Here is a 27304-nt window from a genome sequence, read left to right as displayed (position 1 = left end):
GAGATAATCTTATGTCAAAACAAACTAAAAGTTCTTCATTAAACAAAACGAACAATTATCATTTCAGTTATATCTGGAAAGAAAGAACAATAATCGGTAGTGAAGTATGAACATGTCTCGTCCGAACCCACTTTTCAAGGACTTTAATTGTTTTGGAAATCATTTGGTGGAACTGTTGACAGGATATTTTTAAATTACACATCACCAACATCATCTTTGTGATTGCGTCGGTTTGCACTTTATTGCATTCGTTTCTCCATTGGACTTTTATAGAAGAGGATGTTCTTCCGACATTGGCATTATGCCCTGGAATTGCAAAGTAGTAGTCTGCCAATTTCATTGGTTCCGAATAGAAATCTTCGTTATGGGTTATGATGTGATTTGAAATAAGCTGCCCACATTTCACGCGCAAAAATGTTTTTAAAGACAGCGTCGTCTATTTCTTCGTGAATTTAGTGGAATTTTGCCACCGATCAAAGAATTTTTGGCAGAATCGAAGTGAATCAAGTTGTGAACTTTGGTTAGAATGTGATATCTGTGTATTCGGGCGGAGTTCTTTGGATAATGCTTTGTGTTGTATGCTTATTATATGTGCTTTGAAGAAAATGTATAATAAATCGAAGGAATTTCAGTATATTTAGCAGTGTTTATTCAGTGGCGTTACACAGAATATCTAACAGCTTACCGTCATCCAACATAACGTTTTTCTAGAACGGCATAAGATGGTACCTCTATAGATCTTTATGGTATATCGCCTTGTTCCTTCACTGGTACGGGCCATAGTTGTGAGTTCCCTACTTCAACACCAAAAAGCCTAACAAAAATCGGACGGGATGGATGTGCACCGCCGAGGTTGGTTTTTTTTAATAAGAACCATTTTGTTACGGCACAAGAAATAATTTATTGACGAACATAACCTTTAAAGGAAACGAAAAGATGAACATTAGTGTATTTTTCTACATAGTCACCATTAAGGTATGAACAGTTGCCAGCTGTGGCACCGATTTTTGGATCCGTCTTCACAGAACTCTGCTGGCGTTCCGTTCTACATAGTCACCATTAAGGTATAAACAGTTGCCAGCTGTGGCACCGATTTTTGGATCCGTCTTCACAGAACTCTGCTGGCGTTCCGTTTAACCAGTAATTAACAGTTACTTTCAACATGTTATCACTGTCAAAACGTCGCCCACCAATAAATACCCTAAGTTTTGGAAAAAGATGAAAGTGTGAAGGTTGTAGATCAGAACCGTAGGGGTTACGGCCCAGTAATTCACGTCGAAATTGTCCGGTTGAGCCCAGTCTCCGCTAGCAGTTTTGAATGGTACGCGTAAGCTTTAGTAAGGTTTCACAATACCTCTCAGCAAATCACACCTCTTGGCACTACGTCTGTCAAAAGGACGCCTCACAGTCCCTGAAAACTGTGGTCATGATATTCATCTCGTTTATTGTTGTTTGAATTTTCTCACTTTTATTGGAGAAATTGAATGATTCTACCCATTGGACTGTTGGTTAGCCTCTGGGATATACACTATGTGGTCAAAAGTATCCGGACACCTAGCTGAAGATGACTTACAAGTTCGTGGCGCCTTCCATCGATAATGATGGAATTCAATGTGTGTTGGCCCACCCTTAGCCTTGATGACAGCTACCACTCTCGCAGGCATACGTTGAATCAGGTGCTGGAAGGTTTTTTGGGGAATTGCAGCCCATTCTTCACGGAGTGCTGCACTGAGGAGAGGAATCGATGTCGGTCGGTGAGGCCTGGCACAAAGTCGGCGTTCCAAAACATCCCAAAGGTGATCTATACGATTCAGGTCAGGACTCTGTGCAGGCCACTCCATTACAGCGATGTTATTGTCGTGTAACTACTCCGCCACAGGCTATGCATTATGAACATGAGCTCGATCGTGTTGAAAGATACAATCGCCACTCCCGAATTGCTCTTCAACAATGGGAAGCAAGAAGGTGCTTAAAACATCAATGTAGGCCTGTGCTGTGATAGTGCCACGCAAAACAACAAGAAGTGCAAGCCCCCTCCATGAAAAACGCGATCACATCATAAGACCACCGCCTCCAAATTTTACTGTAGGCAATACACACACTGGCAGATGACGTTCACCGGGCATTCGCCATACCCACACTTGCCGTCGGATCGCCACATTGTGTACCGTGGTCCGCCACTCGACACAACGTTTTTCCACTGTTCGATCGTCCAATGTTTACGCTACTTATACCAAACGAGGCGTCGTTTGGCATTTACTGGGGTGATGTGTGACTTACGAGCAGCCTCTGGACCATGAAATCCAAGTTTTCTCACCTCCCGCCTAGCTGTCATAGTACTTGCAGTGAATTATGATGCAGTTTGGAATTTCTATATGATGGTCTGGATAGATGTCTGCCTATTACACATTACGACGCTCTTCAATTGTCGGCGATCTCTTGTCAGTCAACAGACGAGGTCGGCCAGTACGCTTTTGTGCTGTACGTGTCCCTCCACGTTTCCATTTCACTATCACATCGGAAACAGTGGAGCTGGGGATGTTTGAGAGTGTGAAAATCTCGCGTACAGACGTATGACACGAGTGACACCCAATCACCTGATCACGTACGAAGTCCGTGAGTACCGCGGAGTGCCCCATTCTGCTCTGTCACTGAGGTCGCTGATATGGAGTTCAAAAATGGTTCAAATGGCTCTGAGCACTATGGGACTTAACTTCTGAGGTCATCGGTCCCCTAGAACTTAGAACTACTTAAACCTAACTAACCTAAGGACATCACACACATCCATGCCCGAGGCAGGATTCGAAACTGCGACCGTAACTACTTAAACTTAACTAACCTAAGGACATCACACACATCCATGCCCGAGGCAGGATTCGAAACTGCGACCGTAGCGGTCGCGCGGTTCCAGACTGTAGCGCCTAGAACCGCTCGGCCACTTCGGCCGGCTGATATGAAGTATCGAGCAGTAGGTGGCTGCACAATGCACCTAATATGAAAAACATGTGTTTTTGGGGGTGTCCGGATACTTTTGATCACACAGTGTAGTAAGCAAACCATGTTTCATCACCAGTCACAATGTGACTGAAGTGCACATAACCATACTTGGCATAGAATTCCAAAAGGGACAAACGTTGTGCCTAACGCTGTGTCTGGCGTTGGTAATGAACATTCTTCGTACCCATCTTTCACACTTTTTTGTGTTTAAGTTGGTTGGTAGCAACTGCGTATAGTACTGATCTTGAGAATTGAGGGAAATGTTGATAAAGTTCGTCAGTAGTGACACGCCTGTTTTCACGAATCGCCTCATTAGCTTTTTGTGTCAACTCTTCAACGATGACAGCAGGCCATCCAAATCCACCCTCATCATGAACATTCTTCCCACATCCAACGAGCAGTCTGCTCTCCTAACGCATATTTCCTTTCATTAACCTTACCTTCCCCAATGTGTTGCATCAACTTGTCGATAAATTTCAGGAGGACGGACCCTTTTTCGTTTAAAAACCAAATGACAGAACGCACCTCGCTGTCGGCGGGATTATTAATTGACATGCCGGTGAACAACGAATCACAAGCAAACGAACAACACAGAGAATTGAAGCTTGCTGGCAGAGAGGGGGGGGGGGGGACCGGCAGAGAATGGCCGATAGGCGTTGCACGACACCATGAGTCCACTACGCGTAGCCAGTTCTTACTAAAAAAATTAGGCAAGTACATGGCCAGGCACGACAGTAAAATGCGGGACATCTGGCAAGAAGCAACTACCCTACGAGCCGTGCATAGCGTAGAGTGGTGTAAGAGACGAGACGTATGTGCTGGTCGCCGGCTGCAGCTTCTTCCGCGTGCGCCGCGGTAGCAGCAGAGGGCCGGGGGGGGGGGGGGGGGGGGACAGGCCGGGACAGGCGCCGGCCACGTGATGCCGCGGCCTTGGCGCTCTGCCGATGACAAATGACTAACGTCTGGCGGGAAGCGCTGCAGGCCGCTCGCAGGAAGCACGCGCCGAGCGCCCGTCTCACAAAATCACTGCAGCGACTTTAGTCGCACCACACGAAGCATGGCGGTAACGGATGGAAAAAACCGACCGTCTGAAACTCGTACCGGATATCTTAGTTCTGAATAACCGGTGTTTTCCGGTATTTGTTTCATCCCTGTGGAAATTTTTTTATTCCTTTTTTTATTATTATTATTTTGAGCTTTTCTTCATTACAGAGGCTTATCTCCAACATAATAATTTTCTCTGAAATTATAAGAATAAACATTCTTAAAATATATTTTCCAAATATTCTTCCAGGTGTTTCGATCTTCTGTGCCCTCTTTCTCTGCGCCCATTCTCGTCATTGTGTGCTGCACATTTTGGAGCCAGGTGGTCATAGGTTGTCTTCTTCTTCTCCCCTCTGGTTCCCACTTTTCTTCCTATCCATTACGTCATATATTCTTTCTTTTATTTCCTTTCTCCTTATTATTTCGGTGTTCCTTATCTTTTCTTTCCTGGAGATTCTTGCCGATCTTCTCCAGAAGTCCATCTCTAGAGTTTGTAATTTTTTAATGTGCTTCAGGTTAGTTGTCCAGGTCTCCGTTCCACATAGAACCACACTCTCTAATATGGATTTGTATATTAATTTTTTAGTTCTGCTCATTACATTCCTGTTCCATGAGACTGAGTTAAGCATCCCAATGGCTGCCGTCCGCTACTAATTCTTTTATTTATTTCTGACTCTGATTTTCCGTCGATTTCTAAAATTGATCCCAAATAACAGAAAGTGTTTATCTTCTTGATTTTCTTTCCTTCAATGTACAGCTCATCTAAATCATTAGTCAAGTATTCTGTTTTTTTGGTAATTAATCTTCAAACCACAAGTTTTGTCTGCTACTGCTAATTGATTGCACATATAGTTAGCAGCATCCTCCCCATCTTGTGCTATGACTACTTGATCATCAACAAAGAATAAATGATGCAGGTAAACTCCATCTCTTATTTCTAATCCCATAATATTACATTTACGAGACCACGTTCTAAGGCTAATATCTATTTAGGTTTTAAATAATGATGGTGACATGGAACAGCCCTGTAAAAGGCCTTTGCTTGTTCTAAATTTCTGTGAAAGTTTATTACCAACTTTCACTTGGCAAATGTTATCTTTATACATCTGTTGTATAATTTTAATCAAGGAACGGTTTATGTTTGCCATATGTAGTGCTCTCCAAAGTAATTTTCTTGGCACAGTATCATGCGCTTTTTCTAGCTCTATGAAAATTAATCCTATAGTTTTTGATTTTTCCCTATGTTTCTCCACTAATTACCAGGTAAAAAAACAAAAAAACAAAACGGCATTTGCCAGTGTAGCAGTGATTAAATTTTTAGTTTTGTGTGTTTGTAAACAGAGTTATGTTTATTTGTAAAGTTTCCACTGCGTCCATATATTAAGTTAACATAGAAAATTGGAAAATCGATCAGTGGAGTTATTATAACAACGCCGACAGTTGCGAACTAGCAACGACTGGTTCAAATGGCTCTGAGCACTATGGGACTAATCATCTGAGGTCATCAGTCCCCTAGAACTTGCGAGGTGCCGGGGCTAGCAGTGTATTTAACACTAAATTCTTCTAGAATCTATATACGTAAATGATGCTCTAAGCCCCCCCTATTCTAACTCCGACTTTTGCTGTTGCAAAAGGATTAAAAAAAAATACGCGAACTGACTCTAATCAACCTTGCCAGTGGAGTAGAAGAGAGTTTGGCACCTGCAATAATTTAATTTGATAAACAAGTTAAATAAACGAAGGTTTCGTTAACATAGTGAGGAATGATAGGGTTGCTCTACCGATTAACAGAATGAAAGTTCTGTCCAAAATAACAATATGATTTATTAAGACTAAACACAAAATAATAAACAAAAACACATGAAACATTTACAATACATCAAATTGGCTCAAATTGGATCCTCAAACAAACGCTGTGAATGTGAAGTTGTCCCTAAACTAGATTGTGAGGATTATGACGAAGTGGTATGTGGAGCCAATTCCTTGCAACTCAAATCTTAAGATAAAACACATAGCCAACCAAACATTAATTGCTGCTACCCAAGACAGAACAAAGTTAGAAAAAGACGAACAGGCGCACTCTGCTGAGCTCTGATTATCACCTAGGAAAATCCCTGTCTGCCGGTGCTGCGGACATACCTTACCAATCTGTCTTCTTAACTGCAAGAACACGATTTGGCGTACTGGAGGCGATGGCTGGTTGCTTCGACGTCCTCGACCGAAAGGCGAGAGCCGACTACTTAGAGCACCCGTACAGGCTGAACACACAACATTCCCACCCCCACGACAGTGGCCGTGGTTAAACGTTCCAATCAGCAACTCGAAAACCGGCGGAAAATTCCACTCTATTGCCGGAGCACTATCATTCCACCAATGGAGATTCTTGGCGCTAATTTCTGCGCTGATTTTGCTTCGTCACGGAGCTATGCCGTGAGCAAGCCAATCACAGTTACTATTTTGCAGAAAGAGCGGGAATTTTCCTGCCACAACTGCCTGGGTACACAAGTCATTCCCACACCTCCTGGTAGCCCGCCAGAAAGTGTTTTCGCTAAGTTTCTGCTAAGTAACGGAACCTCTAGCCCAGCCGCTACTTCAGACCCCTCCGGGCGTGTCTTTTGACAATGTCGGCGTCTGCAAAGCATTCACTCGACTTCCCCACACCCGTCGGCTTAACCCTTTCCAGATCAGCAGACCCCGCCTGTCACGGGACCGCCCGGGTGACGAGAGACGCTGCGTGGGAAGTCCGCGTGTGAAGGAATAGCGACTTTTCACTGCATGCAATTAGAGAGGAAAATCGTAAGATAGAAATATGAGAGGGGGCTCATGCCACCTCTCATAGCCCCTATGCCATTTTAGATTGTAATTGGTGAGCGGTTGGCTCACTTAGGAGCAAGGTAGTGAGTCAATTGTCCAAGAACAATCTCGCAAACTGGCCGCACTCTATAAATAAAATCACTGCAACTGAAAAATGCAGCTCATAGAGGGAGGATTATTTATGATGTAGCCAACTTCACCTTCTTAATATGGAACACTAACAATCACATCACACATCCATACCCAGGGAGCCCCTTCCAAACACCGATTCACACAGACATTCACTCTCTAAATATGGCCCGGGCGTGTGAGCCAAATATGGAGCAATTTATTCTTTACAATCAGAGTTGGAGTGCTCCGCAATTAAATGCCCAAGATGTTACAACAATTTTAATCATTAAACTAACCTGAACTCACTCACACATGATACTATTTAATTTAACAATCTCTTTGTGAGCTTTCAGAATCTAATTACAACCTCCGATTCATTCTGTCTCCCTGCAGCAAGAATAACCTTTACAAAATGTTCCCTGAACTGATAGTCCATTCACAATGACAGTGGTGGTATCTGCTTCAGTTTATGGGGACTTCAGGCACACTGTTTGCATACACACAACAATAAATACAAAATACAAAAAAAAACATGGTGTGGAGAACAATACAGTAATTTATAATAAGAATTACAGTGTGAAACACGAACACATACAAGGTATAACATACATTACAAAAACAACACTAGAGAAAGAAATTTAAGAAAAAAACAAGGTTCATGGGGCATCAAGTTGTGCGTGCACATTGCACAAAGTTCACGACTGTGCTGAGAATGAGGCACTAAATCACATTGTTAGAAATATTCGAAGCACTTTACAAATTCCACAGTACTGACATACAACCTCCGATTCATTCTGTCTCCCTGCAGCAAGAATAACCTTTACAAAATGTTCCCTGAACTGATGGTCCGTTCACAATGACAGTGGTGGTATCTGCTTCAGTTTATGGGGACTTCAGGCACACTGTTTGCATATACACAACAATAAATACAAAATACAAAAAAAAACATGGTGTGGAGAACAATACAGTAATTTATAATAAGAATTACAGTGTGAAACACGAACACATACAAGGTATAACATCATTACAAAAACAACACTAGAGAAAAAAATTTAAGAAAAAAAACAAGGTTCATGGGGCATCAAGTTGTGCGTGCACATTGCACAAAGTTCACGACTGTGCTGAGAATGAGGCACTAAATCACATTGTTAGAAATATTCGAAGCACTTTACAAATTCCACAGTACTGACATACAACCTCCGATTCATTCTGTCTCCCTGCAGCAAGAATAACCTTTACAAAATGTTCCCTGAACTGATAGTACATTCACAATGACAGTGGTGGTATCTGCTTCAGTTTATGGGGACTTCAGGCACACTGTTTGCATACACACAACAATAAATACAAAATACAAAAAAAAAAACATGGTGTGGAGAACAATACAGTAATTTATAATAAGAATTACAGTGTGAAACACGAACACATACAAGGTATAACATCATTACAAAAACAACACTAGAGAAAAAAATTTAAGAAAAAAAACAAGGTTCATGGGGCATCAAGTTGTGCGTGCACATTGCACAAAGTTCACGACTGTGCTGAGAATGAGGCACTAAATCACATTGTTAGAAATATTCGAAGCACTTTACAAATTCCACAGTACTGACATACAACCTCCGATTCATTCTGTCTCCCTGCAGCAAGAATAACCTTTACAAAATGTTCCCTGAACTGATGGTCCATTCACAATGACAGTGGTGGTATCTGCTTCAGTTTATGGGGACTTCAGGCACACTGTTTGCATACACACAACAATAAATACAAAATAAAAAAAAAACATGGTGTGGAGAACAATACAGTAATTTATAATAAAAATTACAGTGTAAAACACAAACACATACAAGGTATAACATACATTGCAAAAACAACACTAGAGAAAGAAATTTAAGAAAAAAACAAGGTTCATGGGGCATCAAGTTGTGCGTGCACATTTCACAAAGTTCACGACTGTGCTGAGAATGAGGCACTAAATCACATTGTTAGAAATATTCGAAGCACTTCACAAATTTCACAGCACTGACAACACATAGGGCTAAACGTCGGGTGTTGTTGCTACGTTGTTGCAACACAATAGGGTGTGCTGGAGCATCTGCAGTACTCTGTTGAGATTGCACCAAGACCCACGCATATGATCATGGCAGTACGGTAGGAAGACACAGTGATAGGCTCTCCTCACGTCGATTAATTGTCTCTGAGGTCTACTTGTTGGGATACGTCACTAGTCTAGGTCTCTTCTCTCGCTGGACAGTACTTTACGTTTCCCAATATTGCAATTCAACGAGGGATGATGGCACGTGGAGTGACTCCACAAGTGTGTGAGGTCATCCATACAGGATCGAACTAGGAGCGACGATTGCTAAAACTGCTCTCTAATAGAGAGGAGAAGTTAGAAATGAGACCATACATTTGTTAGTGTGGCACGATACTGCTTTGTGTACGCAGATCGGCCAATGCTAGTGAGTTGTAAAAACCCAAACAGGTGAGTATATAGCGTCCCTTTCTGTCCTGAGGCACATGAGGCGCAGGTTCTGATACGATATGTGATCTTCTTCGTGTACTCACCATAACATGGTCTGCCGCAGGGAATCCCTCCAAATGGCTGCCGCGTCCGGAGAGCTAGCAGGCTGTCGCGTGTGGGTCGCGTGTCAGTGTCAACGGCCAGCCTCACTTTCGCTTGTGGCCCGGCGAGGATCCCGCCTAATCCCTCAGGTATACGGCCCGGTGACTGTCAGCTTGCAGGACTGGACGCTCGCCTTCTTGCAGGTAGCCGAAGACCTCTTGTTTTCTGCGCTGGCTGGCATCTGCATTGCCACGATACCCATCATCTGCACAGTTCTGACAAAAATCTTATGCCTAACTTTTTCCCATGACCTTCTATGTTATAATAAATTTACATAATGACACATTGATGGTCTGTCATTTCAGACACTTTTATTTTACTTTTATAGTTATTAATCTATGGCTATCATTATAACAAAATCTTGGTGTATCAAATTTAGACATGGAAATAATTTATCTTGATTTTTGTGTAGAGACCGGTCTCACTACTGTACATGGTGTGTGACACTACACTGGATGAACAGCTAAATGTGCGGGCCTGCACCAATATTACTATTACTTATATAGATCGACAGTAGACATGCTCAAGAATTAACTACCATATGCCAACGATCTACATTCTATGGTTCAAAAAATGGCTCTGAGCACTATGGGACTCAACTGCTGAGGTCATTAGTCCCCTAGAACTTAGAACTAGCTAGACCTAACTAACCTAAGGACATCACAAACATCCATGCCCGAGGCAGGATTCGAACCTGCGACCGTAGCGGTCTTGCGGTTCCAGACTGCAGCGCCTTTAACCGCACGGCCACTTCGGCCGGCTACATTCTATGTCTTCTGAATAAATTATGTTATTATTCAGGCTGAAGTTTTACTGAGCTATAAAGAACATGCAACTATTGTACGCTCGCTCGCCGGTCGTCCCTCCATCTCGGGTCTGTGGTTTGGTGACCTGAAAAATAGCATCCCAACAGGCGCGCGCCAAACACTTGTGGTAGAAAACCCCCACAATATTAATCTAGTTATTGTTAAATCATACAGTTTAACTTATCCTAGTATATCGTACCTTTTTTATTTATTTATTTATTTATTTATTTTTGTTTACCTTATACAATACTCTTATATAATTCCTGTTACGTTGAGATGTCTCGCTGCTCGCCGCTATTGACGACAGTGATGTGCGCGCCGTACGACATGACCTCCGAGTTTTCATTACGCCTCACTGAAACTCCAGCGACTGGGTTAGCCATGGCTATACACGACAATAAATTTATAGTTGCAACTTCTTTTTCTATGTTATGCAGTATTCGCGATCAAAGCACACCTTTCCAGAGGCAATGTAATATGACCAAGCCAGGACTGGTTCCTGTTGAGGATTCCGTCGCCCACCACACAGCAGCTACACAGTATGTCACGAATTTTCAAGTATAATTCCTTGGTTATTCATCTGTGACAGTCACAAGCAGCACGCTAAATCCCCAACCAGCACATTGGCATGGTAGGCTTTATGCCCGCATTTCTACCGTCTAGGCCCTAGGGCACCATTGGAGTCAAACGCTCACAGGTTCACCCTGACTTGCAAGACAACGATGCTGGCGCATCACTGTAAAAACTATACTGCACATGTTCATCCTCGAAATCACGCAATATACACAATCTTGCAGTGCACTGACGCGTGCCTGCAAGCATTAGAACTACTTAAACCAAACTAACCTAAGGACATCACACACATTCATGCCCGAGGCAGGATCCGAACCTGCGACCGTAGCGATCGCGCGGTTCCAGACTGAAGCGCCTAGAACCGCACGGCCACACCGGCCGGCGACTAGCAGCAAACACATGACGTAAGACTCGATACAAAATTGATGACACCCATACTTCCAGATGTCAGACACTGAGATCGCTACCAAACTTTGTATGTCGATAGAATATCAACCAAAACTCCGATTTAGTTCGTACTATGTGCTGTCGTCCACCAAACGGGCGTAAACATTAATTAAAAGTAACACCACATTTACGGAGGACATGAAATGTACACTCCTGGAAATGGAAAAAAGAACACACTGACACCGGTGTGTCAGACCCACCATACTTGCTCCCGACACTGCGAGAGGGCTGTACAAGCAATGATCACACGCACGGCACAGCGGACACACCAGGAACCGCGGTGTTGGCCGTCGAATGGCGCTAGCTGCGCAGCATTTGTGCACCGCCGCCGTCAGTGTCAGCCAGTTTGCCGTGGCATACGGAGCTCCATCGCAGTCTTTAACACTGGTAGCATGCCGCGACAGCGTGGAAGTGAACCGTATGTGCAGTTGACGGACTTTGAGCGAGGGCGTATAGTGGGCATGCGGGAGGCCGGGTGGACGTACCGCCGAATTGCTCAACACGTGGGGCGTGAGGTCTCCACAGTACATCGATGTTGACGTCAGTGGTCGGCGGAAGGTGCACGTGCCCGTCGACCTGGGACCGGACCGCAGCGACGCACGGATGCACGCCAAGACCGTAGGATCCTACGCAGTGCCGTAGGGGACCGCACCGCCACTTCCCAGCAAATTAGGGACACTGTTGCTCCTGGGGTATCGGCGAGGACCATTCGCAACCGTCTCCATGAAGCTGGGCTACGGTCCCGCACACCGTTAGGCCGTCTTCCGCTCACGCCCCAACATCGTGCAGCCCGCCTCCAGTTAAGTTGAGAAGCCGTGTACACACTGACGTACTGAACGCATTGGGGAATGTCCAACGATCTAAATTCGTTGAGGTGACACTTTGTGCAGAGTCGTTGTACCTGTCGATGAAACGATATCCCTAAACATTTGAGCATTGGGACCTTAGTCAGGTGTACATCCAGTTCTGCAGGCATGTCTCTTCCCACCTCCATGTAGTGTGATTTCCGTAGGTTGATCACACTGCCTGCCACCGCCTATACTGTTGGAGCCAGGAAGGCGCCATATGCATTTCGTCACCAGTCCGTGGTAAGAACATCAAATCATCGGTTTACTTTTCAAATCGCTAGGTCACGGAGATCTTCCAAGCGTCGCTACAGTCCGTGCAGAGCGGGTTCGACGGCGATGGCAAATAGCATGGCAGAAAGAGGACAGCCCTACCCGACGGACCTTTTGACACGGATGGGGGCGGACCGATAGCCGTTTACCATAATCGTCGTGACCGCTCCATGGATCAAACGAAGCACAACATATGTCATCAAGCGCGGTGTAGTGATTGTTCCATAACTGCACGCAGGAAATCATGTTCGACGCGATCGATAGCATGGCCAAAATCCAGCGCCGTGGAGATGGCATGTTTACATCAGCGCCACCACGTCTTTATACGTACTCAAAGTCGTAATCACATTAGTGTTGCCTCTGTGGCAGGTTTGATCAGTGTAAACGGCCGCCATCTGAGCCTCTCACGACGGCCGGAGTGGCCGAGCGGTTCTAGGCACTACAGTCTGGAGCCGCGCAACCGCTACCGCTACGGTCGCAGGATCGAATCCTACCTCGGGCACGGATGTATATGATGCCCTTAGGTCACTTAGGTTTAAGTAGTTCTCAGTTCTAGGGGACTGATGACCTCAGAAGTTAACTCCCATAGTGCTCAGAGCCATTTGCACGATTTTTTGAGCCTCTCACAGAGGATGTGTGTCAACAATTTGTAGTCAGTGTTTAGCATTGTCAATGGGCGAAAATCAAGCGGCCGACAGCCTCCTCCGGGTTTAGGTGCCGGAATCAAAAGGCCCCACTGAATTCAGATGGTACTTGAAAATCGGGGTTCAGGTGTTCTCTTTACGTCCTGACCCACTTTGGGCCAATAAGATCACAATTTTCACTTTTGTAAAATTCAAGAGGGAGTCCATCAGGACAACAAAGAATCTCGCAGTTCTTCGAAGTCACCTCCGACAAGAGCATACCATCATCTTATGGGTTTCGAGAGATGGGTATGTCGGATAGGACTTCCCTGACTCCTATATCCATGTTGTGCCCTCGCTCGTAGACAGGTGTATATGACTGTGTGAACGCTCATACGACATCCGTCTGCGTTTCAGCTCGACGTCCAGCCTCCGTCTCGACCTCCATAATAAACTGCCACTTTTGTTTCCAAAATGAGATTTTCACTCTGCAGTGGAGTGTGCGCTGATATGAAAATTCCTGGCAGATTAAAACTGTTTGTCGGACCGAGACTCGAACTACGGAGCGTGAGTCGTGCTTGGGTAGCTCAGATGGTAGAGCACTTGCCTGCGAAAGGCAAAGGTCCCGAGTTCGAGTCTCGGTCCGGCACACAGATTCAATCTGCCAGGAAGTTTCATATCAGCGCACACTCCACTGCAGAGTGAAAATCTCATTTTGGAAACATCCCCCAGGCTGTGGCTAAGCCATGTCTCCGAAATATCCATCTTTCAGGAGTGCTAGCTCTGCAAGGTTCGCAGGAGAGCTTCTGTTAAATTTGGAAAGTAGGAGACGAGGTACTCGCAGAAGTAAAGCTGTGAGGACGGGGCGTCAGTCGTGCTTGGGTAGCTCAGTTGGTAGAGCACTTGCCCGCGAAAGGCAAAGGTCCTGAGTTCGAGTCTCGGTCCGGCACACAGTTTTAATCTGCCAGGAAGTTTCATGTCACTTTTGTCTTCTCCTGTCTTGAATGATATGGCAGAGGGAAGGTCGTTCTCCGCTAACATCATCAGTTGTCCTCGCTCGCACCCGCACTCCCCCGAGACGTAAGGCGGTGATACTTAGCAACTGTGACTTGACGTGGTGTTCTGCCGACTGTCGTTCCGGCGACGGCGGTTACACAGCCAGTTCGTGGAGAGCAGTAGAAATCAGTGGTCGTAGTACACCAGCGTGCTCTAGCTCGTCCATAGCTGGCTAATGTTCGGCACAAGGCGGGTTTTGTTGTGTTGGCAGAAGAGCCAACACCGTGTTACTAGGGGAGGCCGAAATGCGGGCGTTTTAGCCCACGCAGGCTGGCGTGAGGAGGGAAGGACTATACTGAAGTGAGGTCTGGAACATGACAAGGAATTAGAATTCAGAAAGCGGACGTAATTAGTTTGATACTTAGCTTTAATCTATTAATGATGAACGTCGCTCTTGACGGTACATGATTCACAATGTTATCTGTTCAGGATACATTCATAGAAACTGAATATGGCGCCTTGCTAGGTCGTAGCAAATGACATAGCTGAAGGCTATGCTGTCGTCTCGGCAAATGAGAGCGTATGTAGACAGTGAACCATCGCTAGCAAAGTCGGCTGTACAACTGGGGCGAGTGCTAGGGAGTCTCTAGACTAGACCTGCCGTGTGGCGGCGCTCGGTCTGCAATCACTGATAGTGGCGACACGCGGGTCCGACGTATACTAACGGACCGCGGCCGATTTAAAGGCTACCACCTAGCAAGTGTGGTGTCTGGCTGTGACACCACAGGTTTAAAACACCGTAACCACCATTGAAGTATGGAACCGTAGGCGGGTAATCACTGGTGCTATTTGCTCCATGTGGACTCATCTTCGCGCCTGAAGTTTACCTCATCAAGAAGGGCCACGTTGAGGCGCCACGGACCTCTACTTCGTCGGACTCGTTGCAGGGGAGGGTGAGAGTACGCACTTATGCTAGGTGGTCCGTGAATGCTGCCGGCCACATCTCAGCGTCGACAACTGCCGACCGCGGGCCGCATGCGACGTAGACTCGATCCAAAGGGCTCGCGGAACGGCTAGTAATGTAGATGTATGCCTTTCGATCGCCGTGTTGTATGACCAATGTGTCCAACAAAGCCAAGTCATTTACAAGCGCCTGAAGTGCCACGCAGGTCGTACAGAGCATCATCTGGCCAGATTGTCTGAGTCCACAATTGAAATCTCCGCCTACAACCAAATGGTCGGCATTGCCCTGGAAGAGCAGTGCTATGTCTTCAGCGCAAAAGGTGCCGCATTCCCTCTTTCTGTCGGTTCCGAAAAGAGTATACAAGTTCAATAGACGAACTTTACTAACCGTGAGTGCGACCCCAAGGGCCGACGGCAAATAGGATACTATCCAGATCTTTTGTATCCTCTTACTAGTTATAATAATCGGGTTAACAAAATGTATCAACAAAACATTAATATTTAAAATTAAGAAACCTGGGTACATGTGGGTACATGAGGTGCCCGTTGGCACCCGGGTGAATGTGTCCCGGTTTTCACCGAAAATAATTTGGTCACCCTAGCCTAGGAGGAAAGCTCGTATCTGGCGGATCAGTTTCCAGTAAAATCCACTGATACTTTTAGACCCAAAATTTTAGAAACACGAAAGAACTGATTTAAAACAATATGTCAAAGAACTTTACAATGATACGTTTAATTTAATGTGGTACCTTGGCCAAGAAAAACCTTACTACCAGAAGTGAATATAACATATGCATCTGTCCTGTCACAATTATTTCAGTTCCTCATTCGTCTATCTTTACAGTTACAAAAGAGAAACACAACTATCAGAATTTGTCGCTGGAAGGGACACGAAAATAACCATCTGAATACAGTACATATGAGTAGCATGACAAGTTGTCTGACTCCTCCTCCCGCAGAGTTCTCTTAGTTAAATATACGCCACAGTTGAGCCACATAGAACACGCCCGATATTCAGAACCCTGGGCGACGACTGTTCCAATCACCACAGCTCACTATAACTCAAAAAGGTTAATGATCGGTACTATCCACGGGGTCACCGATACCGACCAAAGGCATCTTCTGTCCGGAACACGTGTTGTAGCAGGTTCACGTAGTCCGTGGCTCCACGCTTCCGTCTCGCTCCCTGGTTGCAACCGTTCTCCCCATAGAACAACAAGAAAAGAGAAGCGCAGCTCTTGTGTTAAAAGAGGGAAACACTGACCGATAGCAGCGCCTCTAGTGGTACGGATATGAACTAAAGAAGGATAAACATTGCGGGTTGCATCGCTCCTAGCTTATGTACGCTGTTTTTCTTTTAATTTTCTTATCTCAGTTTTCTGGGCGCGCTGTGTAATTATTTTGGCTAGCATACTATAATAAAATAATTTAAACGCAGCTATAGCACAGTGCAATACAGCAGTGACAACCTATTATTCAGGAATATTTGTAGTCCAATTTAGCTGCAACAATTTTATTTAGCTTCAGCTATTTAAGCTACAAGCTTGTTTCGACTTACTGTCAGTTTCAAGTGTTGTGTCTAGTTTTTATGACGCACAAAACATCCTGGAGCTCTTATGTGTTGATAGAAATCATTATAAGTGTGTCAGTTTACAAGTCAATTCTTGACGTTTGTGTCTGACAGTCGCTGCTTCTATGATCTTTTCTTGAGCAGCAACTGTCAGGCGCAAACATCAAGAACAGACTTGCCAACTGACACACTTATACTGATTTCTATCAACATATAAGAGCTCCAGGATGTTTTGCGCGTTACAAAAACTAGACGCAACACTTGAAACTGACAGTAAGTCGAAACAAGCTTGTAGTCTAAATAACTGTCACAAGCTAAATAAAAATTGTTGTATATAAATAGGATCACAAATATTCTTGAATAATGTCATACTTTGACATCTTATAAGCTGTGGGGTCAATGGAAGAAAAAAAACTATTATTAAGAGAATAATCGGCAGTTAAAGAGGTTCAATTAAGAAATCTTTGTCACAGTGTTAATGAGTGAAGAACTCTAAAATTTGTTACAACTATGTTTCAGGGCTGTAATTTCTGAGTAATTGCCCAGGAAACGTGCACTACTGACCATTAATTTCTTAAAAAAGTTCCTACATATTACAACTGTAAACGCTTCAACACAAAAAAGAAGACATCAGTATTAAGTACCAAAAATAGAAGAGGTGGATAAAAACAGTGAAATGAAAACAAAACTTATTTTTTATTTGTTAAGCACACAATAAAAATTTCACTATGAGCAACAGTTTCACCTGATTCTCTACTGATATTAACAATTTCACATGGAACACCTGCCACATGTTTTGGAAACTCACCCCTGTTTAGCCTATGCCTAGTTTTATTCATAAAATCTTCCTCGAAAAAATGATCTTCACAAATAAAATAAGTAGCACAATTCACATCAGGTCACAGTTTACAAACACTTTTTCGCTTCAGAAGCAATCCTGGAAGTAGTTTTGGAAACCTGTTGAAATGCTTGTTCCTAACTTTCTCCGTTGAACCGACGTAATATCCAGATGAACAGTCAGGGAATTTACAGGAGTATTTCTACGTCAATTTGTTGTGTTGAATATCCTGAAAAACATAAAATTCTTCATCAAATAAAACTAATACTGACATATCAAAGTTATAAGTAAACAGAAATCACACAGCTTCATTCACGACAGAAGAGAATACATTTCATTTATAGGCTACGAGATTATTTACTGAAAATTAAATGTCTTACCTTAGGATTAACTGCGGACATTTTTTCTGCAGGAAATCTCTTCAGTTCCACAGTGAACTTTATGAAATTTAAAGTAATAAACCTGTTTCTAATGAGTAGTATGTAAATATAAAACATATACAAAGACGACTGTAACCGTGGACTTCAGTACAGAGCAAAACGATATAATATCAATAACCGCCATTGGACAGTTCTCATTGGTCAATTGCAGCTTCGTTTGACCTATAGCGCCTCTAGTGGTCTGGAAGGAACTACCTGGCTTGTTACTTCTTCTCTCATATAGCTTTCACCCCCGTGGTTCTCCCTGTAGGTGGCTTCGGCCGTCCCTCATGGCAGTCGATAGAGGGCGACACCTGAGTGAGGCTGGTCGCGCCACACTGTAGTACCGGCGCAGGAAGGTTGCGCGCGGCTTTCAAAGGCATCGGACATGTGGCGATGATACCATCGTCACAGAAATCTTCTTTTACTACGGGAAATGAGAGCAATACAAAACCAGAAATCGGTTATTTCAGTAGACGGCAATTTTGAACGGTGTTAAGAGTCAAGTTAAGCTACAGACGAAAAAAAAAGAAAAAACAATATTACTGAAAAATGGTTGGTCAGCGATAAACGCCATTCCTAGTGGCGGTTGTCGCTGAAACAACCGGTTTTTGGTTATACCAGTTTTTTCAAATCAAGTTTAACCTATGAAAACCTCTAGAAATATCCGGTTCTTGAAAGAATCGGCTTTCGGCTTGTTATGGGGATTAATTCCGGTAAAATCAGACAGAGACTGAAAAGTTCTAAGCCTCACCCAGACATCTACGTTACACCTTTCAGGACGTGTAGGATCAAAATATCAAATAAGACAGGTAAATAAAGGAAAACTTAGTTTGACCACCATTTGCTGCTTTTCTCGAAAAGTAATAAGGGATTGAATACTACAAAAAAGTCATCAGTATTCTCCTGTTGGGTCAAATTTTTTGAAACTGTCTTCAAAAATCATTTTGTAACTGAGGATCTCACCACTGCTTGAGCATTACGGATGGCCAGTGCTAAAGCATGAAAACTGCTGTTTTCGTGATAAGTTGTCCGTCACCAAGGACTGCACGCACACAAAGACAGATCATGTAGACACAGGCAGCACATCTGCTACTTTCTACTATGAATGAATTGTTAAGTTTTTAATTTATTACTGTTATTATAATATCCTTTCCCTTTTATTGTTTCACAAACATGACGGACAAATTATAAGCAATTGTGTAATATTTGTAGTATTCTTTTTCTTTAATTATTTGGAATGAAAAACTTGTTCTTTTTTTTTAAAAAAAAGTTTCATATAATAAGCAAAAATTTTAGCACTTCTACTGTGATAAATAGATATACTACTTTTTTATGCGATCATTAGTAAAAAATAGTAAAAAATACCTTTCATAACAGAGACGAAACAAATGTCGAAAAACATTTATTCAGAACTAACACACCAGTGCCGGTTTCAAGTGGTCGATTTTTCCAACCCCTACCAAAGACTTCGGAGACAGGTCCGGTACTCGGAATTCTACTCTTCCACAACCTCTGCTCGCCCGTACCTCAATGAGAGGAAACGTATTAACTCAACAGGTAGTGAAGCACGACCGCTGCACCGACTCACGAATGATAGATATCGATATTAGCACCCCAGTTTTTGAAAAACAATGAAACTTAACTTCAAGCGAACAAGGCACCGGGCCTTGACACAATACAGTTAGTTCTTACTTTGAATACGTCGCAGAGTTAGCTCCTTTCCTAGTCAGTACACTGACTGGAAAAAGAAATCGCAACACCAAGAAGGAGATGTGCGACATAAGCGAAAGTTGGTAGGCGTGTTTCTATATCTGAAGGATGACGTGTATTCAAATTTAGCGCGTCGCATAAAGTGACGGTGGTACCACCAATCTGAGGGTGCAAATCATGTTTACTTTAAATATACACCATAACGGTCACGAGCGTTAGTTACACTACTGGCCATTAAAATTGCTACACCACGAAGATGACGTGCTACAGACGCGAAATTTAACCGACAGGAAGAAGATGCTGTGATATGCAAATGATTAGCTTTTCAGAGCATTCACACAAGGTTGGTGCCGGTGGCGACACCTACAACGTGCTGACATGAGGGAAGTTTCCAATCAATTTCTCATACACAAACAGCAGTTGACCGGCGTTGCCTGGTGAAACGTTGTTGTGATGCATCGTGTAAGGAGGAGAAATGGGTACCATCACATTTTCGACTTTGATAAAGGTCGGATTGTAACCTAGCGCGATTGCGGTTTATCGTATCGCGACACTGCTGCTCGCGTTGGTCGAGATCCAATGACTGTTAGCAGGATATGGAATCGGTGGGTTCAGGAGGGTAATACGGAACACCGTGCTGGATCCCAACGGCCTCGAATCACTAGCAGTCGAGATGACAGGCATCTTATCCGCATGGCTGTTACGGATCGTGCAATCACGTCTCGATCCCTGAGTCAACAGATGGGGACATTTGCAAGACAACAACCATCTGCACGAACAGTTCGACGACGTTCGCAGCAGCATGGACTATCAGCTCGGAGACCGTGGCTGCGGTTACCCTTGACGCTGCATCACAGACAGGAGCGCCTGCGATGGTGTACTCAACGACGAACGTGGGTGCACAAATGGTGTTTTTTCGGATGAATCCAGGTTCAATTTACAGTATCATGATGGTCGCATCCGTGTTTGGTGACATCGCGGTGAACGCACATTGGAAGTGTGTATTCGTCATCACCATACTGGCGTATCACCGGCGTGATGGTATGGGGTGCCATTGGTTACATGTATCGGTCACCTCTTGTTCGCATTGACGGCACTTTGAACAGTGAACGTTACATTTCAGATGTGTTACGACCCGTGGCTCTACCCTTCATTCGATCCCTGCGAAACCCTACATTTCAGCAGGATAATACACGACCACATGTTGCGGGTTGTGTACGGGCCTTTCTGGATACAGAAAATGTTCGACTGCTGCCTAGGCCAGCACATTCTCCACATCTCTCACCAATTGAAAACGTCTGGTCAATGGTGGCCGAGCAACTGTCTCGTCACAATACGCCAGTCACTACTCTTGATGAACTGTGGTATCGTGTTGAAGCTGCATGGGCAGCTGTACCTGTACACGCCGTCCAAGCTCTGGTTGACTGAATGCCCAGGCGTATCAAGGCCGTTATTACGGCCAGAGGTTGTTGTTCTGGGTACTGATTTCTCAGGATCTATGCACCCAAATTGCGTGAAAATGTAATCACATGTCAGTCCTAGTATAATATATTTGTCCAATGAATACCCGTTTATCATCAGCATTTCTTCTTGGTGTAGCAATTTTAATGGCCAGTAGTGCACCTCTGAGATTGAACATGATGCGTTGATGTTAGTCAAGAATGCCTTTAAGGTGACAAACACGCCATCATCAACACTTCACTGAACAAGGTTGTGTAATAGAGCTACGAGAAGCTGGATGTCCCTTCTGCGATACTGCAGAAAGACTTGGTAGCAATGTAGCCCCTGTACATGATTGGTGGCAGCAGAGGTAACGACAATGTACGGTCGCAAGAAACCCTGGCTTCCAACGGCCACGTTGGACTACCGAGAGGGAAGACCATCGTGTTCACGTGTAGCTCTGGCGTGTAGTACTGCATCAGCAGTAATTTGAGTAGCAATAGCACCACACTGGCAAAACGAATAGTTACAAATCGGTTACTTCAAAGACAGCTCCGAACCAGAACCCTCCCCCTCCTGTTGCGTGCACTATTGACCTCAAATCGACTTCACTGTTGTCAAGCGGGAGCTCTGTGGAGGACAGGGTGGAAGTCTGTTGTATTTTCTGATGAAAGTTGTTTCTATCTCAGTGACAGTGATGGCCATGTGTTGGTTAAGAAAGAGGCAAATTGAGGCCCTGCAGCCAATCTGTCTACTTTCTGGACACATTGGACCTACACTTGAAGTTATGGTCTGGGATACGGTTTCGTATGACAGCAGGACCACTCTCGTAGTCACCGCACGCACCGTGAGTGCAAACTGGTACGTCGACCTGGTGATTCGACCTGTTGCGCAGCTATTCATGAATAGCATTCAAGGTGGTGTTTTCCAACATGATAACACTCTCCCACATACCCCTGTTGTAACCCAAAAGACTCTACAGTGTGTCAACATATTGCCTTGTCCTGCTCGGTCATTGGCTCTGTCTCCAGTCGAACACATAGGGACATCATAGGACGACAGTTCCAGCGTCATCCACAAATAGCATTATCGCCCCATTGTTGACCGACCAAGCGTAACAGGCGTGGAACTGCACCCCACAACTGACATGCGGAATCTGTACAACACAATGTATGCACGTTTGCATGCTTGCAATCAACATTCTGGCGATTACAACGGTTAGTAATGTATCAGCATTTCGCATCTGCAATGGCATATCTCGCACTTACATTAGCGCGTGATCTTGCAATGTTAATCACTTAAATATGTTACCTAGACACATGTATTCCCATAATTCCATTGCTCTACATTAATTATTTTTTGTGTTGCGATTTCTTTTCCCGTCAGCGTTTTTATCCCGTAGCGTAGGAAGAGTGCCTTATAACTAGGAAAGAGCGTACGTGACTCCTGTTTAGAAACAGGTTAGTAGATTGTATGTACACAATTACAGACCATTACCACTGGCGTCCGCCTGTTGCAGGATCCTAACGCGCTTCCAAGCTTGAATGTTATGACTTTTCTGGAGACAACGAACATTTCTAAAAGAATTTCACGGCTGTGCTCCTCTATGAGGTTTCCAAGCACAATAAATTTTACTTAATAGGTACCGACGACAATAACCAGCAGTGGCACGCGATGCACGGTAACTATTTCTTTATGGGTCATCTAAGTCAAAGCGGTTTCCGTGCACCATTGTATTCTGTTCCTGGGAATATTGTTCACTGATAACACCTGTAAAAGTCCTTAGGTAATTGTGATATAGGGGCGATTTCAATTTACAGCACTTGAAAGATGAGAGACTTGGCAAGTTCGATTAACTGTTTATTATAGTCAGACATATGCGCAAACAATGCTGAATTGTAGGGCGAACTTCGCTTAACTGGCTCATTAAAGTTAAATTCTACAAATCCCGTCAAGGACACGAACACAATGACCAATTATTCAAAGTCTCAACAACTTTTAGCATATATAGCCTAGCGGTTCTCCCAGCGCAAAGTCCCTTTAAAACTTGAAGTATCGCGAACTGCTGACAACATGCAGAACACCAAGCCCCAGCGAAGGTTTAAGCACTTCTCACGACCAATAATTTACCAAAGCGGCTAATTCGCCACCGAAATTAACATAGGTAACTCGTTAAAACCATCTCATACTGTAGTCCCTCCACATTCGTGTCTCTGAAGGTGTACTCTTTACCCGACTGTGTGTCTTCGATCGTTACTGTCCTCATTCATCAGGCTCCAAAGTTCATATCTTTTCAGTAATACACGATATTTACAAAACAATTGTACCATGACATACATACTTAATTTCTCAATAAACAGACGCTGAAAACTATATGTTTAAAATATTCTATGAGATAACTGCGATTTGTAGCATTTGCATGAAGTTCGAATCTTTTTACAGTCAAAAAATATTCGAACTGTATGCTAAGAGAATAAGTAGTGTGTCTTTTCAATGCGAATAAATCCCTCTTTCCAATCATAGACTCAGAATTGAGGTAACACTTCTTGTTCTTGCATAAGTGACGACATTAACATTACGCAGTCAGCTTCATCTAATTTTGCCCTGAACTTACATAAAATCATGAAGATTTATGTTTATTTAAAGAGCTAGTGCATGCTGCTGCGTGCAGAATTCTGTTAAAGCTGTAGCTTCTCAAAACGAATCACATTTGATAATTAGTGGCGGCATCACTCAGCAAAAAGGACGCGTGAGTAATGTAAGTGAATTTATTTATAGATGGCTCTCGCCGAGATTTGTCTACATCCCTGAGTGTCGTATCAGTCTTATTTAAAGAGTTAATTAATTTCATAGCATGGTATGAAATACGTTCTTTGATTAGATGTAGCTCTGCAACCGCTGGTCGCATTAGAGAGCTCAGGTCTACTTTATCTTTAATTTGAGTTTTTTTTTAAATTTTTGGCAGCTCGCATAGTTCTCCACGGACAGGTTTTTCCCTCCCCCAGTCGATGATGGACGATCTTCTCCTGTACGTAAGGTAGCGTCTTTGATTCATAATCAAAATATCTTCGGTCCCGGGTTAGAATCCCACGGCTACTTAAAATTTGATTAATAATCAGCATTGCCGGCCGAAGACTTCCGGCATAAGAAGTCACTCCTCATTCTGCCAACGGCCTTGTCAAAGAGGACGGAGTAGCGGACAGAGGTTCATGGCATTCTCTTGTCCTAGGGATGGGAAACTGCCACTAAAGGGGGAAGAATCAGCAATGATCAACGGCATGAGAATGCAAAAGGCAATGGAAACCACTGCATTAAAGACACGTAACCAACGAAATAATAACGTTCTATGAGTACGGGCGTGGAATATCAGAAGCTTGAACGTCATAGGGAAACTAGAAAATCTGAAAAGGGAAACGCAAAGGTCCAATCTAGATATAGTAGGGGTCGGTGAAGTGAAGCGGAAAGAAGACAAGGATATCTGGTCAGATGAGTATAAGGTAATATCAACAGCAGCAGAAAATGGTATCACGGGAGTAGGATTCGTTATGAATAGGAAGATAGGGCAGAGAGTGTGTTACTGTGAACAGTTCAGTGATAGGGTTGTTCTTATCAGAATCGACAGCAAGTCAACACCAACAACGATAGTTCAGGTATTCATGCCTACGTCTCAAGCTGAAGATGAAGAGATAGAGAAAGTGCATGAGGATATTGGAAAGGTTATACAGTATGTAAAGGGATATGAAAATCTAATAGTCATGGGAGACTCGAATGCATTTGTAGGGGAAGAAGAAAAGGTTACAGGTGAATAAGGGCTTGGGACAAGGAATGAGAGAGGAGAAAGACTAATTGAGTTCTGTAACAAATTTCAGCTAGTAATAGCGAAACTCTGTTCAAAAATCACAACAGGAGGAGGTATACTTGGAAAAGGCCGGGTGATACGGGAAGATTTCAGTTAAGATTACATCATGGTCAGACAGAGATTCCTAAATCAGATACTGGATAGTATAGCGTACCCAGGAGCAGACTTAATTCACAATATAGTAGTGATGAAGAGTTGGCTGAAGTTTAAGACATTAATCAGGAAGAAACAGTACGCAAAGAAGTACTAAGGAATGAAGAGATACGGTTGAAGTCCTCTAAGGCTATAAATACAGCAATAACGAATAGCTTAGTAGGCAGTACAGTTGAAGAGGAATGGACATCTCTAAAAAGGGCCATCACAGAGGATGGGAAGGAAAACTTAGGTACAAAGGAGATAACTGCGAAGAAAGCATTGGTAACAGAAGAAATACTTCAACTGAACCGATGAAAGGAGGAAGTAGAAAAATGTTCCGGGAAACTCAGGAATAGGCAAACACAAGCCGCTGAGGAATGATATAAATAGGAAGTGCAGGGAAGCTAAGACGAAATGGCTGCAGGAAATTGTGAAGACATCGAAAAACAAATGATTGTCGGAAGGACAGACTCAGCACGTAGGAAAGTCAAAACAACCTTCGGTGACGTTAAAAGCAAGGGTGATAACATTAAGAGTGCAACGGGAATTTCACTGTTAAATGCAGAGGACAGAGTGGATAGGTGCAGGAATACATCGAAAGCCTCTATAAGGGGGAAGATTCGCCTGATGTGTTACAAGATGAAACAGAAGTCGATTCAGAAGAGATAGGGGATCCAGTATTACAATCAGAATTTAAGAGAGCTTTGGAGGACTTAAGATCAAATAAGGCAGAAGGGATAGATAACATTCCATCAGAATTTCTAAAATCATTGGGGGAAGTGGCAACAAAATGACTATCCACGTTTGTGTGTAGAATGTATGAGTGGCGACATACCATCTGCCTTTCGGAAAAGCATCGTCCACACAGTTCAGAAGACGACAAGAGCTGACACGTGCGAGAATTACCGCACACTCAGCTTCACAGTGCGTGCATCCAAGTTGCTTACAAGAATAATATACAGAAGAATGGAAAAGAAAATTTAGGATGCACTATATGGCGATCAGTTTGGCTTCAGGAAAGGTAAAGGCACGAGAGAGGCAATTCTGACGTTGCGGTTAATAATGGAACCAAGACAAAAGAAAAATCAAGATACGTTCATAGGATTTGTCGACCTGGGAAAAGCGTTCAACAGTGTAAAATGGGGCAAGATGTTCGAAATTCTGAGAAAAGTAAGCTACAGGGACAGACGGTTATATGCAATATGTACAACAGCCAAGAGGGAATAATAAGATCGGACGACCAAGAACGAAGGGCTCGTATTAAAAAGGATGTAAAGACAAGGATGTAGCCTTTCGCCCTTACTGTTCAGTCTGCACATCGAGGAAGCAATGATGGAAATAGAAGAAAGGTTCAGGAGTGGAATAAAAATTCAAGGTGAAAGGATATCAATAATACGATTCGCTGATGACATTGCTATCCTGAGTGAAAGTGAAGAAGAACTAAATGATCTGCTGAACGGAATGAACAGTCTAATGTATACAGAGTATGGATTGAGAGTAAATCGAAAAAAGACGAAGGTAATGAGAAGTAGTAGAAATGATAACAGCGAGAAATTTATCATCAGGATCGATGGTCACGAAGTAGATGAAGTTAAGGAATTCTGCTACCTAGGCAGTAAAATAACGGATGGAGCAAGAAGGACATCAAAAGTAGACTAGCAATGGCAAAATAGGCAGGCATTCCTGGACAAGAGAAGTCTACTAATATCAAATATCGGCCTTAATTTGAGAAGAAATTTCTGAGAATGTATGTCTGGAGTACAGCATTGTATGGTAGTGAAACATGGACTTTGGGAAAACCGGAACAGAAGAGAATCGAATAATGTAAGATGTGGTACTACAGACGAATGTTGAAAATTAGGTGGACCGATAAGGTAAGGAAGGAGGATGTTCTGCGCAGAATCGGAGAGGAAAGGAATATGTGGAAAACACTGATAAGGAGAACGGACAAAATGATTTAACATGTGTAGACGTGGTCTAAGGGTAGTTCTCCACGGACAGGTTTTTCCCTCCCCCAGTCGATGATGGACGATCTTCTCCTGTGCGTAAGGTAGCGTCTTTGATTCATAATCAAAATATCTTCGGTCCCGGGTTCGATCCCCCGTACTGCCTAAATTTTGATAAATAATCAGCATTGGCTTCCGGCATAAGAAGTCAGCCTCATTCTGCCAACGGCCTTGTCAAAGAGGGCGGAGGAGCGGATAGAGGTTCAGGGCAC

This window comes from Schistocerca serialis, chromosome 4 (genome assembly GCF_023864345.2).
Source record: "Schistocerca serialis cubense isolate TAMUIC-IGC-003099 chromosome 4, iqSchSeri2.2, whole genome shotgun sequence".
NCBI classification, from domain to species: domain Eukaryota; kingdom Metazoa; phylum Arthropoda; class Insecta; order Orthoptera; family Acrididae; genus Schistocerca; species Schistocerca serialis.
This window is presented reverse-complemented; position numbering follows the sequence as displayed.